This window comes from Ammospiza nelsoni, chromosome W (assembly GCF_027579445.1).
Source record: "Ammospiza nelsoni isolate bAmmNel1 chromosome W, bAmmNel1.pri, whole genome shotgun sequence".
Classification (NCBI taxonomy): Eukaryota; Metazoa; Chordata; class Aves; order Passeriformes; family Passerellidae; genus Ammospiza; species Ammospiza nelsoni.
In genome coordinates, this window is record NC_080668.1 from 3,079,433 (window position 1) to 3,094,355 (window position 14,923).

At 45.8% G+C, this 14,923-nt stretch overlaps 1 protein-coding gene across 2 annotated transcripts in view; it reads left to right on the forward strand.

Annotated features, from left to right (window-relative positions):
* Positions 1 to 14,590: 14,590 nt before the first annotated feature.
* The window catches only part of LOC132086114 (spindlin-Z-like), a 100,790-nt gene continuing 100,457 nt past the window's right edge, over positions 14,591 to 14,923 (forward strand). For both annotated transcript variants that reach the window (XM_059491569.1, XM_059491570.1), the window contains exon 1: positions 14,591 to 14,912. The gene's annotated coding sequence lies outside the window, so the exon portion shown is untranslated. The remainder of the gene's footprint in view (positions 14,913 to 14,923) is intronic.

The window sequence follows — 14,923 nt, forward strand, 5'->3', positions numbered from 1 at the left end:
GTCAATAACTATGACAGGGATCCCAAATGCCTTGCTTCAGTATGTCCTGGTTTAGGGCAAATTTGCTAGATAATCTCCAAAGGGGGGGGGGGGGCCTCCAGTAAGCAAACCCACACGGCCCCTCCCACCAACTGGTTCGGGAAGAATTCCTTGGAGACAAGTTGAAAGAATCTGTTTATTTAACAGGCACAGCACCCCCCAGCACACAGAATGAACAATATCAGATGGCACTACTCTGAAAAAGATGACAAATTCAGAAAGTCTCTCTCGGGAGTGGTCACTGTTATCAGTCCCTCCGGCACTGGGGCAGCTGCTGCAGGCCACAAGGTGCAAACCCTCGGTGTTCCCAGGTCCCAGTCTGGAGCAGGTTCAAGTTCTTTCCAAAAAGGAAAGGAGAAACAGTCCAGGAAGAAATTTGGACTATTTAGCTAAACTAGCTAATGAGCAGAAGCAAGAGCAAGCAGAAGCAAGAGCGAGAGAGCAAGCGAAAAGCAAAAGCAAAAAAGCAAAAGCAGCACAAGCTGCTGCTCTGTGTCCAGCCAGGCTGATAAGAAAACCCAAACAAAACTTTCACTCTTCAGAGCCAGTCTTAAAGGCACAGAACATAATATCCAGCATAAACAGAACACATGAATGGGGATACAAGCATCATAACGTCACCCTAGGACATTCCACCCCTTATCCCCATATCATCAGCATACTACCACACATCATGCATTTATTCGTACAAAATTTCCATCTGTTCCCCCAAATTTACAAGCAATACCCATCATGCCCTCATCACATCCCCACACTGGACCACTAAATCCAGGCCCTATATTAAAGAGCTGCAGGATTTCCCACTTTCACTCTATTAAATCAAAGCTCCATCTATCACTTGCTCAGACCTTCAAAACTTGCACAATTCCTTCTCCATCTTCCACTTGCCCAGACCTTCAACACTTACACATTTCTTTCTGTCTCCTGTCTGTATAGTTTAATGTACAGACAATGGCAGTAACATCCAATGAACAGTGATATTTGCATATCATTGTCACTCCACAATCAGATCTCCCTGAGGTACACGTGTTGTTCCATCTCTTTGCATTATCCACCATGTGCAACCTAGTCCCTGAGCAAAGACAATCCCACAAATGAGTTTGTCTGTACTCGAGGCAGAATTGATCCACACAGTCTTCCCTAACAAACCTCTGACATGTACCACTGGAACTTCATCTATTATATTCAGGGACTCAGACTGGGCAGGACCTGCTCGGTTGGTGCAACCTCAGGTGTTAACTAACCAGGTGGCCTTTGCTAGATGCTGCTCCCAATTTTTGAAAGATCCCTCACCCAAAGCTTTCAACTGGGTTTTTAGTAGTCCATTGTACCTCTCTACTTTTCCTGTAGCTGGTGCATGGTAGGGGATATGGTACACCCACTCAATGCCATGTTCCCTAGCCCAGGTGTTGATAAGGCTGTTCTTGAAATGAGTCCCGTTGTCTGACTCGATCCTCTCAGGGGTACCATGCCTCCAAAGGACCTGCTTTTCAAGGCCCAGGATGGTGTTCTGGGCTGTAGCATGAGACACAGGGTAGGTTGCCAACCATCCGGTGGTGGCTTCCACCATGGTCAGCACGTAGCGCTTGCCCTGGCATGTCTGGGGCAGTGTGATATAGTCAATCTGCCAGGCCTCCCCATACTTGTACTTGGACCACCACCCACCATACCAGAGGGGCTTCACTCGCTTGGCCTGCTTGACCACAGCACACATCTCACAGTCAGGTATAACCTGTGAAATACTGTCCATGGTTAAATCCACCCTTCGTTCTCATGCCCACTTATAGGTAGCATCTCTGCCCTGATGGCCTGAGGCATCATGGGCCCAGTGAGCTAGGAATAACTCTCCCTTGTGTTCCCAATCTAGGTCTATCTTGGACACCCCTATCTTTGCAGCCTGGTCTACTTGCTCATTGTTTTGGTGCTCCTCATTGGCTCTACTCTTGGGGACATGGGCATCTACATGGCGGACTTTCACAGGTAGCCTCCCTACCCTGGTCACAATGTCTTTGCACTCATCAGCAGCCCAAATCGGTTTTCCTCGATGCTGCCAGTTAGCCTCTTTCTACCTCTCCAGCCATCCCCACAGAACATTGGCTACCATCCATGAATCAGTGTAGAGGTAGAGCTTTGGCCACTTCTCTCTTTCTGCAATGTCCAGGGCCAGTCGAATGGCTTTGAGTTCCGCAAGTTGACTTGATCCACCTTCTCCTTCGGAAGCTTGTGGGACCTGTCGTGTGGGGCTCCATTCGGTTGCTTTCCACTTCCGGTTCATCCCTACGATGTGACAGGAACCGTCAGTGAAAAGAGTGTAGCGCGTTTCCTCTGGTGGCAGTTGGTTATATGGAGGAGCCTCTTCAGCCCGTGTCACTGGTTCTTGTTGTTCATCTGTGAGACCAAAATGCTCACCTTTGGGCCAATTTGTAATTACCTCCAAAATCCCAGGGCGATTCAGTTTACCTATACGGGCACGCTGTGTGATAAGAGCAATCCACTTGCTCCATGTAGCACTGGTGGCATGGTGGGTGGAAGGAACCTTGTCTTTGAACATCCACCCCAGCACCGGTAGTCGGGGTGCCAGGAGGAGTTGTGCTTCCGTGCCAATCACCTCTGAAGTGGCTTGGACTCCTTCATAGGCAGCCAAGATTTCCTTCTCTGCTGGAGTGTAGTTGGCTTCAGAGCCTCTGTAGCTTCGACTCCAAAATCCCAGTGGTCGACCCCGAGTCTCCCCAGGCACCTTCTGCCAAATGCTCCAGGACAAGCCATTGTTCCCAGCTGCAGAGTAGAGAATGTTCTTCACATCTGGTCCCGTCTGGACCAGGCTAAGGGCTACTGCATGAGCAATCTCCTGCTTAATCTGGACAAATGCTTGTTGCTGCTCAGGGCCCCACTGGAAACTGTTCTTCTTGTGGGTGACCAGGTAAAGAGGGCTCACAATTTGACTGTACTCAGAAATGTGCATCCTCTAAAAACCTATGGCACCCAGGAAAGCTTGTGTCTCCTTCTTATTAGTGGGTGGAGACATTGCTGTGACCTTGTCAATGACATCTGTAGGAATCTGATGCCGTCCATCTTGCCACTTCACTCCTAGGAACTGAATCTCACGAGCTGGTCCCTTTACTTTGCTCTTTTTAGTGGCGAAACCAGCTCCCATGAGGATTTGGATGATTTTCTTTGCTTTCTCAAACACTTCCGCAGCTGTGTTCCCCCACACAATGTCATCAATATACTGCAGATGTTCTGGATCCTCACCCTTTTCTAGTGCAGTCTGGATCAGTCCATGGCAGATGGTAGAACTGTGCTTCCACCCCTGGGGCAGTCGGTTCCAGTTGTACTGCACTCCCCTCCACGTGAAAGCAAACTGAGGCCTGCATTCTGCTGCCAGAGGAATGGAGAAAAATGCATTGGCAATGTCTATAGTGGCATACCACCCCACTGACTTGGACTCATACTGGAGCTCTAATATGTCTGGCACAGCAGCAGTCAGGGGTGGAGTCACTTCATTCAATGCATGATAGTCCACAGTCAATCTCCATTCTCCTTCAGATTTTCGCACAGGCTAAATGGGGCTGTTGAAGGGTGAGTGGGTCTTGCTGACCACCCCTTGGCTCTCCAGCTCTTGGATCATCTTATGCATGGGGATGACAGCATCTCAAGAGGTTCTATACTGTCGTCGATGCACTATGGAAGTGGATATTGGAACCCGTTGCTCTTCTCCCATCAGGCATCCTACTGCAGATGGATTCTCAGACAGTCCAGACAAGGTATTCAACTGCTGGATGCCCTCTGTCACTACAGCTGCTATCCCAAACGCCCATCTGAGTCGTTTTGGGTCTTTGAAATACCCACTTCGAAGGCAGTCTATGCCCAAAATACATGGGGCCTCTGGGCAAGTCACAATAGAGTGTTTCTTCCACTCATTCCCAGTCAGGCTCACATCAGCTTCCACCAAAGTGAAATCTTGGGATCCCCCTGTCACACCAGCAATAGAAACAGACTCTGTCCCCCCATGTCTCGACGGAATTAATGTACATTGAGCACCAGTATCAACCAAAGCTTTATACTCTTGTGGTTCCGATGTGCCAGGCCAACGAATCCACACAGACCGGAAAACATGATTTTCCCTAGCCTCTACCTGGCTAGAGGCAAGGCCCCTCTAAGCCTGGTTATCCTTCTTTCCCTGGGCATATGTCTTGGATGTTCCTTCAAGGGGATCGGACATGTCATCATCATCATACCTGGCAGTTCAGCTACGGGCAACTGGAGCTACTTTCCTTTTGATGGAACTCCCTCTCTCAGCCCTGTCTTCCTTCAATTCACACACCCGTCGTGCCAGAACAGCAGTAGGTTTTCCATCCCACCTCCTCATGTTTTCTCCACAATCACGCAGGTAGAACCACAGCTCAGCTAATGGGGTGTACCTTCTCTCGCCATCTGGGAAACGTCCGCCTTGGATTCCAGAACCTCTGATCTGTACTGCCTAGATTTGGAGGTCTTCTTTAATCTCCTCTCTGACCTTCTTATGATTCTCCTCTATCTTGTCCTCTAATTTCTGCAGACGTGTTTTTACCGCTGCGATTCTGGCATGTGTTGGGCCATGTACAGCATCTGCATATGCTCGGAGCTTCCTTGCCATATCCAGCATAGTCTCATCCCTCTTATCTCTCTTCATTATGGCTAAGACAGAAGCATATTCATGTGGCCCAAGTCGCACAAGTTTGTGCATGGTACCAAGTGTGAGTTCATATTGTTACGTCATCTGAGAAGATAATCTCTGCCACTGCCATTTCTCTCAGGCATTGGATCCCTTGCTCTATGATCTTCTGTTGGAGAATTTTGCTCAGACATGGCTTGAAGGAAAAAAAGGCCACGAAAATATACAGCTGATTGAAAAGTAAAAGGCAGCTGTAAGCAGCAAGTTCTCAGGCTCGTTCCTGTAAACAGCAAAGTTCTCAGGCACGTTCCTGTAAAAAGAAAAGTTCTCAGGCTTGTTTTTTAACAACAAGTAAATACCTTGTCCTTGGATAGTGATGGGAAAGCAGGGTGACAAACATGGAGGCCTTGAGAACAGTTAATAACAGGATGAGAAAAACAAGTTTTGGTCTCAATAATAAACCACAGGTATCGAAAACAAGAGGAGGGGTTGGTGTGTAATCTGTAGCCAATAATGAGCTCGGGTTTTGCAATATGTATGAACTTAATTAACACTGTTATAAAAGTGTGCATACTGGATCAATAAATCGGAGTTCGATGCTGATCAATAAGGATGCGGTGAAACAGAGTAAAAATCCATTCTGAATTAAGTAAAGTGTCTAAGAGAAGTAAAAAGTCTGTGAAGCCAAAGCTAAAAGAAAAACTCACATGCCGAGACAGCAAAGAGACAGAGAAAGAAAAACAAAAAAGACCACAAAGTCGATTTGCCCCCGACTTAGAAATTCCTTTGATAAAAAAAAAACTAGTGCTAAATGTCACACAAAATAAATATGTATGAACTTATTGTGAAACTGCATGCATATGCATTTAGAAAAGAAATAAAAGAAGACCCGAGGTCTTCAAAAGCACGCATGCCTTGTTGAGAGACTTGCGTCCGGCGCGCGTCGTAAAATAAACATACCAAGCTTTACAACTTTTATAAAGTTGTGAAGTTTCTTCTTTTCTCCGCAAAACAGCGGTCGACTCACTTTGCGTCCACAATCTTCCACTGTGTTTGCTGCATATAAAGGTCATCTGCACACAGTTATCTTTGTGCAACACTGTCCAAGACCCGTGACCAGAGGCTGCGTGGATTAGCCCCCCTCATCATTCCTTGGTTGATGACAGGATCCTGTGACAGGGATCCCAAATGCCTCGCTTCAGTGCCATCCAGAATTGTGGCCTCACCTGCAGCATCCCAGAGACAGACTAACCAACCAATTAAGGATTCATCAAGTCGTCAGGGGAAATCCTTCCGTAGGCAACAAAGGTCCTTCAGGGAAAAGGATTCAATATTTGCATCTGATCTTGCACCTGCTGCTTTGACTCCTGATTTTATGTCAGGAGGCATTGAGGTTCCTTCTCCTGCATCATCATCATCATTCACTGGTCGATTAGTCTTGTCCATGCATTTCCCACTTCTAGTGCCTGTAGCAACAGTCATTGGTTTAGCTACTAGCTTAGACTCACTATCTGGTTTTGCTGCTGGCTTCAAACCTGGGGTGTTGGCTGCAGCCTGAGTGACTGGGATAGGTGATTTATCTCCCTGCCCCCCTGCCTCTGTCTGCTGCCCTACAGTATCTAGCAGTGTGCGATAAGCATATGCCAAGGCCCAGGTCACTGCAATGGTCTTTTTCTCCTTAGGGTCATCCTGGTACTTCTCTTTCAGATATTTCCCCACCTCAGCTGGGTTCTGAATTTGTTCATGGGGAAAATCCCAGATTATAGGGTCAGAAAATTCCTTCAGGATTTGGCCCATATCCTCCCATTTCCGACACCACTTAGGATTTTCCACACCTGGGTCTACTCCTGAGTCAGGGGTCTCATCAGCCCGTCTAGAAATCTCAGCCCTCATTCTAGAGAAGCAGCAGACTGTATAGAGGAAGGTTACCAGATTAAATACTAAAAAGATGGTCTTTTGAACATTCAGGGGAAACTGAACATTCTTCAATAGTGATGCAACAGATTCAGAGGAGAAGAAGGAAAGCAAAGGCTGAAAAGCCTCATCCCCTCCTCTAACAAACTGGATGCATAACCATAGCCATGAACCATTCATACCTGGAGCAGACCCTAGCATGTTTCTAAACTTCTTACAAATCACTGCCACCAAGCCCAGCAGGATAGCTATTCTGGTCACTGCCCCTCTCCTATAAACACTATGTATTAGAGCAATACTAGAGCTATTTCTGGATAAGAAAATAAACCTAGGGACCACAGAGGTAATAAGATCTCAAAAAACCCTAGGGACCAGAAATGCATGCAAGCCTTCACCCCAAGAGACATTATGAATTCAAAAAGCATGGCTATTAACTGCTTTATATGAACACAGAGTAATGGCAACCAAAGTGTACTCAAAACAGGGTTTTTCCACTCTCTCTCTTGAGCCCCACATTGGGTGCCAAAATTTTGTCCTGGTTTAGGGCAAATCTGGGAGAAAACCTCTAAAGGGGTTCCTCTAAAAAGCAGATTTAAGCGCCCCCTCCCTTAACTGCTTTGGGAAAATATTTCCTTGGAGAAAAGTGGAAAAACTGTTCCTTTAATAGGCAAAGCATTTACCAGCACAAAAAAAAAAATAACAATATTAAACAGTAAAACCTTTTGCTGATCCAAAAGAGATGACAAACCCAGAAAGTCCCTTTTGTGGGCTGTAGTTCAGCTCAAAGTCTGTTATCAGTCCCTCTGGCAGTGGAAATGCCGCAGCCCAGGCCACGCCCCAGTGGGCTATAGGTGTGAGCTTCCGCTGCTCTTCTGGGTGTTCAGTCTAGAGCAGGTTTAAACAGTTCTAAGAGAAAAATAAAAACCACAGTCTAGGGAACTTCTCTGCCTCAGATAACTGAAAACTAACTAAAAGCAAAGGAGAGCTTTGTCCCGTCGTCCATCCGTGCAGCAGACAACACAGTCCATGAGCCAGAATGTGGAGGAGTGAGTGCAGTTTCTGAAAACAAGCTGTGCTTCTTCTCTCCCCCCCTTTGCTCTCAGAACTCATCTTAAAGTTGCCAAACTTACTTCTGGGCTAAACAGATGAATGGGGATGCAAGCATCATAAAGTCACCCTAGGATACCCTCTTTACTCTGCCTCACTCTTTTTAATTATCTCAACCTCCTCTGATGGAAAAGACAGTTTCTCTGGCAAGGATAGGGTTACTAGGAGCAAAGGGAGGATCTTAAGAGATTTCTGGCAACAATGCAGCTTTCCAAGCTTCTTCAGCAGCCAGTCAGTTACCTATTGCCTCTTCTGACCACCCTGCCTGGTGTCCCCTAACATGTATTATTGCTACCCCTTTTGGTAAATTCACCACTTCCAATAGGTGAGAAATTAAGCTCTCATGAGCTAACGATTTTCCTCTGCAGGTTAATAAACCTCTTTCTTCCCATAATTTCCCAAATGCATGTATCACCCCATATGCATATTCAGAATCAGTAAAAATAGTCAGTATCTTGTCCCGATATAATTCACAGGCCCTTACAAGCATATACAGCTTCACTGTCTGAGCTGACCATGTGGGTGGAAATCTACCTCCTTCCTTTAATTCCTTTCCATTAATGATAGCGTATCCTGTAAATCGCTTCCCTTCTACCACCCTTGAAGACCCATCCATAAACACATTTTTTCCCTCAGGCCAGGAAGTGTCTCGTAAATCTTCCCTAGCCCCGGTCTGGAGATCTATCACTTGAATGCAGTCATGGGTTTCTTTCTGGCCCCCTCTTCATGGCCATTCACAGAGGCTGGGTTAAACCCTTCCCCACTTTTCAATTCCAAGTCCTCCTGTTCCATTAAACAAGATTCATACTGTAATAAGTGAGCACTGGTCATCCCCTTAGAGTCTCTTTCAGTTAACAAAGCTTTAACTTGATGGGAAACTTGAATAATCAGATATCCTCCTACTGTCAGTTTTTGGGACTCAGTTACCATCAAGGCTATGGTTGCACAGTTCTGCAGACAGTGAGGCCAGCCTCTGGACGCTGGATCTAAGAGCTTAGAAAAATAAGCAACAGGCTGCTGTGTTCCCCCATGCTCTTGTATGAAAATTCCTTTAGCATGGCCTTGTTTAACATCCACATATAATTCAAATTCCTTTTCTGAGTCTGGAAGAGCTAAGACTGGGGCATTAACCAATTTGTCTTTTAATTTTCTAAAGCTTTTCTCTCCTTCTGGTGTCCATGCCAGAACATTAGGACTTTCTTGGGTTAAAAAAGTCATATAAAGGTCTGGTTAAACAGAAAAAAATCTCAATTCATGCTCTGCAGTACCCTACTAACTTTAAAAACTGCCATAACTACTTTGTCTGGGGTAACGGTACTTGTAAAATCCCTTATATTCTGTCTAGCTCAATACACCACAACCCTCCAGTCAAAATGGGTCCCAAATATTTAACCTTTTTCTCTACCAACTGCTCCTTCTTTTCAGACACTCTAAGTCGCTTTTTAGCAAGAAAATTAAGCAGCTTCACAGTAGCCTCTTCAACCACCTTTTCCTGTTCCCCTGATAAAAGCAAATCATCCACGTACTGCAACAACCTGTCTCCTGAGGGTGGAGTAAACTCTCTTAATATTTTTTGCAGGGCTTGCCCAAACAGAACCGGTGACTCTGTAAATCCCTGCAGGGGGACTGTCCATGTCAATTGTTGCTTTACCATCTTCTCTCCTTCCTCCTGCTCCCACTCAAAGGCAAAATACTGTTTACTGTCCTCTGTAATTGGATACCCTGAGAAAGCATCCTTTAAATCCAGTACTGAATAATACTGATGTGAAGAAGGAATGTGATTCAGGATGGTATAGGGATCCAGAACTGTGCGATGCCTTGGTTTGACAATTTCATTTATTATTCTTAGATCCTGCACCATTCTGTAGGTTCCATCCTGTTTCTTAACCAGCAGGATAGGAGCATTATAGGGAGACATCCATGACTCCAAGAGACTTGCCTTTAGCAGAGACTCAATGACAGGCTGTAACCCCTTCTTTCCTTCCCTTGAAATAGGATATTGCTTTTTAGACACCACTTGTCCTGGTTGCTTCAAAGTAATTTGGAGAGGCTCTATATCAAATCTTCCGTATTTCCCTGGGGCCACTCACATTTCTGGGTTTATTTCAGCATAAACCTTCTCAGACATTTTACACAAAGTTACCAGTGTTAGGCTCTGTATCATTTTTCACAATACTAATTTGCATTCCCACTTTAGCCATCAAATCCCTTTCCAGTAAATTACAATCACAATTAGGAACAAACAGGAATTCACGCATTTCAAACCTGACTCCCACATCTATTAATAGGGGTTGAACAAAATGCACTCATTCATCCTTCCCACTCACCCCTTGAATAATCATTTTGACAATTTTCCCCTCTTAGGGATAAAATTCAAGGTGGATTGAGAGGCCCCTGTGTCTACCAGGAAACACAGCTCCTCTCAATCTGGACCCACCTTAAAAGTTAGCAAGGGCTCCAGTGTGGTGGGTCCCTGGTATGATGGGAGCCCCTGACACCCTTAACAATCTGTCTCCATTATCCTCTGGACGTCCTCCTCCTGAGGATCCAGTTGTTTCTGCAGGCATTCTTGCTTCCAGTATCCCTCTGCCCTGCAGATAGCACACTGATTTCTCCCCAAGCGATGTCTGAGTTGGCTCTCCCCTGCTGAAGAGGGAATGCTTCTGCCACTTCCTTGTGGCCAACCCTTGTCCCTTCTATCCCAGGGGACCCCTTGGGTTCTACGGCTTATCCCTCTGGGGCTGTAAAAACTCTGCTATATCACCTTTGCCTTTGTTTTTTCCTCATCCCTTCTTATATACACTTGTGTTCCAGATTGCGAGGCAAGATGTATTCTATTACCATCTGTGTGGCAGTTGTCTTTTGTCAAGTGGGCAGTTTTCCTTATTTCTCTCTGAGTGATCACAATCACTCCTCCCTCAGGAGGAGACATCTGCTGATAACAGGCTATTGAATGTCACTGCATGATGGATAAGAACTATATCATCCCATTGTGACATGCTCCGCCCAGAAGGAGGAGCCAAGCATTGCTACCCAGATATAATCTGGAGATTCTGGAATACCAGCACAGCTTCTCCACTGGATTTCCCAGAGGAACAGCAGCTGCCTCTTCTTCCACTGGATTGTCAGAGGAAGACTACACCCTTTTTCTACAGGATCCCTGCTCCAGCAGAACCACACCTGACACTTCAGGAGGACTGCAGCCACATTTCCAATTAGACTGCTACCAACACCCTGACCAACAGGGTGTCAGGTTGGGTTCTGACTCTGTCAGTGTTGTTCTAGTGTACTGCATTGTTTATTTTATCCTTTTTTTTTTTTCCTTTCCCTATTAAAGAACTGTTATTTCCTGCTCACATAATTTTTGTTGCCTGAGAGCCCCTTAATTTAAAATTTATAGTAATTTGGAGGGGTGGGGAGGGTTCATTTTCTTCATTTCAGGGGAGGCTCCTGCCTTCCTTAGCAGGCACCTGTCTTTCCAAACGAAGACAACTTGCTGTATCTTTCTAACCAGTTCATCCAGGGACTTATTCTGTTCTTCCTCTAGTCCCCCCACTACTGCCTGTGGGTACTCATTTTCCCACAGCTCAAACCCACTAATTTTTCCAGTGAACCAAACAAAATCCTTAAAAGAAAATTCTTATCTTTCCACATACAATCTGCATTTCCCAGATTGGTCTTCCTCCTCCTCGTGCTCACTCTCTTGATCACACACTGCATACCAGAGCCAGTCCCTGTCCTGTCGCAGTGTCCAAATGGCTCCTCTCCCCCAGTGCTCCTAGTGGCAGCATCATGAGCAGGCGGGGTGTCCCGCAGCCTCATGGGGGCTGGCAGCCACTGCCACCCCTGCCCAGGAGTGGCGGGGTCAGGCACTGCCTGGTGCTGAGCCCTGGCTGCCCCACAGCCCCCACAGGCCCCCAACCTGTTCTCCCAGTCCCACACTTCCACGTCCAGTCTTGCTGCTCCGTGCCTCAACCATATCTCTCCACATTCCCCTTCAACTAATCTTTTCTCAACATATCAACACTATTTGTCCATCTCCTGTTGTCAAGACTCCTTCTTGACTCCCCTTATTGCTCCCCCTGGGCATGGATTGTAAAGACCCTTTCTCAACTTTTCCTTATTGCCCCCTTTGGGCATCCATGTCTTTACTTCTGGAAGAATGTGTAAACCAACTCCACATTCTTCCAAGGGATTCTTTGGAGATATTTTGGGTTCATCATCCCTTTTGCTGGGGCCCCTTTCCAGCTTTATGTTTGCTAGCTCCATGGGTGCCCTCTCAGGTTTACCTGTGCTACCCTCCATGGGTGCCCTCCCAGGTTGACTCCCTGAAGATCCCATTTTACTCACCGGTGAGATTATCAGTGGTCCTTCTCTGTGGACTCTTCATGGACCCCCCTGGTCTGACACTCATCTGTTTCCTGGACAGTTTTGGGAACCCAATCAATCGCCTGGTACCAGTCACCATCAAGGGGAGCTGATCACTGAAACTGGGTGAGGCACACCTTCAGCTCCACTCGCTGCCTGCTGCCCCTGGATGATGATGGAAATATCCTTGACAAGATCCTGCAAATTGTCAGGAATATTAATCCACAAACACCAGAGGTTTATGCCCAAAAAGGGGACAGAGGACCCCTGTAACTTTATATGAATAAAGGGAGAGGTCAATGGCATTTCCCATGGGGTCTCTCAAACTGTTAGAGGACGCAGCCTCCTTTTATCCTAATTTCCCAGCTGCATTTCCCTCTCTCCTTCCCCATTGGCTGAGGTAGTTGAGAAGTACAGACTTTCCAAATCAACTAATACATCTCCTTTCTAATGTGTACTCCCCCCCTTTTTATTTTTCCTTGTGTCACTGTTCTTTTTCTCTAAATCTAGAGATTTAGCACAGTCTTGAGTGGGTAACAGTCTGTGTCAATTAGTGGAATTCCTATGGAATTTATGGTTCCCCCCATTGCCTCATTCACCTCTCTGTATCTGGCCTTACCTACCATCAGGCCCACAATTTGTTTGTAAAAACACCTCCTCCTCATTCCTTTCACTTCCAACTGGAACTATTCTATTTATTTAATTTATATTACCAGAATTTGAAACTTATTTATGTTTTATTCAAGTTGCTAAAAAATAGGTTGGTTCCTGCTGGCATATTAAATTTAATCAGTTGTAACCATGTCAGAAAGGAAACACATTGGAAGGAGGCTTCTGTTTCTGTTGACTTTAAATAATTCCTGTGATAACTCTACAGTAGCTTGCTTGAAAAAGAGAAATTAGACAGGTAGCCAGATAGTTATCTCAAACAGATAATTGCTTATTTAAAGTTACATTGAAGCAAAAGTAGTATTTGCATTTAATTTAAGATCAGATTCAAGACATCATTCCTCCTTCAAATTCAGATCAAGCAAACATCTAGCCACTTCATTTCTGAGGGTTCTTGATTCTACCATCAAATCAAAAGGGCTGACGGGGTTTTTTCATCAGTTAAGGCTGTTTCTCTTTAGTTTGGAAGGATATCAAGAAAGCAAAGTTTTCTGGGACCAGAGGAAACCTGGTTCTCACACAAAGCTACTCAATAGCATTCAAAGCTTCTGTAAGAGTTCAGCCATTTTATTTCTAACCAAACTAGGTGGCACCTTAAAGCATCCAAAAAGACTAGGAAGTTTATGTACAGCTGCAATCAGTACCTCCTGCTCCTGATCTTTGGTAATATGGTTAGCATAACTAATGCCATTTTATAAGGTAAATGGCCATTCTCTGTGACTGAGTTGGTCATGTATCGGTCCCTTTTTGCCTCCTCAAGGTCTTGAAGGTCCTTCAAACTATGCAGACTTTTCCCCTTCCCTATTGGCCTCCAGATTTTTGGGCACCATGCTGACTTCGAAGGTCTCAAGGCACATGGTCAAATCATCATTTTCATTTCTAGTAGGCATGATATAAATTATTGAGACCATACAGTCAATAGGTGCTAAGAACATTATTAGTGTATAATTGCTGAATCATTATCTGGAGACCCAAGATCCCTACTAAGGGCAAGTGATCAATGAAATTAACTTTTGCAAAAACAGAGGCTTCTTATCTGAAGGATCCATATCCAAGAGAAACATGAATTGTTGATGCCTAAAAAATTTGCAAAAGTTAATGATGGAAACATCTGGATTAACAGACAAATCACAAGGATGCTGACAGACAATTACACTGCACTCCTACAAAATATATGCTTGTAACATATTGCTATGCTGTACCACGTTTATGATTAGACAATTAGAAATCTGCATTAGTAGGTGGATTATTCATATCACACCCTTGTAGCATAAGGTATAAACTCCCTAAAAATCCCTTGTTTGGCTGAGACATCTCATGCACTTGAATAAATACATACCTTTTTAATTCTATACTTTGCATCCTAGCCTCTCTCCTCAGTTGTCACAGGCCAAATTTGTAACACAGGATATCCATAGCTGATTTTTCTTTCTTATGATGGCTTACACATTTTCTTTCCTATGATGGTGAGAGGGCAGTGTGCAGCCACTGGCTCCCAAGGCCTGTTTAAGGAAGAGGTACCGCTGCCATAAAGCACTGTGGCCACTTTACGAGGCAGCACTAGATCCACCGTGGTGGGTGGGCGGATGGGAGGGGAAAGACGGACATTCACTGCCCCAGGGTCTAGTGGTCTGAGTTTGGAGAAGGGCTAACAGACAGCCAACTGGGGACAAGCCCACACCACTCTCCGCTACGACGCCACTCTGCTCGACGGAGCGCCGAGAGACGGCAGTGGAGGAAAAGGAGCGCCTGCGCGGTACGGAGTAGCGGTGGACTAGGCGGAGGATTGCTTCCTGCACTCCTGTCGCAGTTCGGAATTTGCAGTGCGCCTGCGTGTTGGTGGAGGGGAAGAGGGCGGTGTCCGTTCCCGTGTTTTGAATGTCTCGATGCGGCTAGCTCACTATTTGGCAGGAAAGTGAGGAGGCCTCCATCCTGGTGGTAGAGTTCGTGTACGGAGAGGAGGATCCAAATGTAGCAGAGGCGAATTGGAGGCAGCAGTGGTGACTGCGGAGTGGGACAAACGAAACAAGGGGAGCAGCTCCCCATACTGCTGCCGCAGAGAATCTGGGTGGCCTAGTGAGACAGGAGGACTGCTGCGGCTGCAGTGCTAACACTCCTAGACTATCCTCCTGGCACTCCCAGGCGCCCATCCCCCCAGCAGGTGAGTAGTGA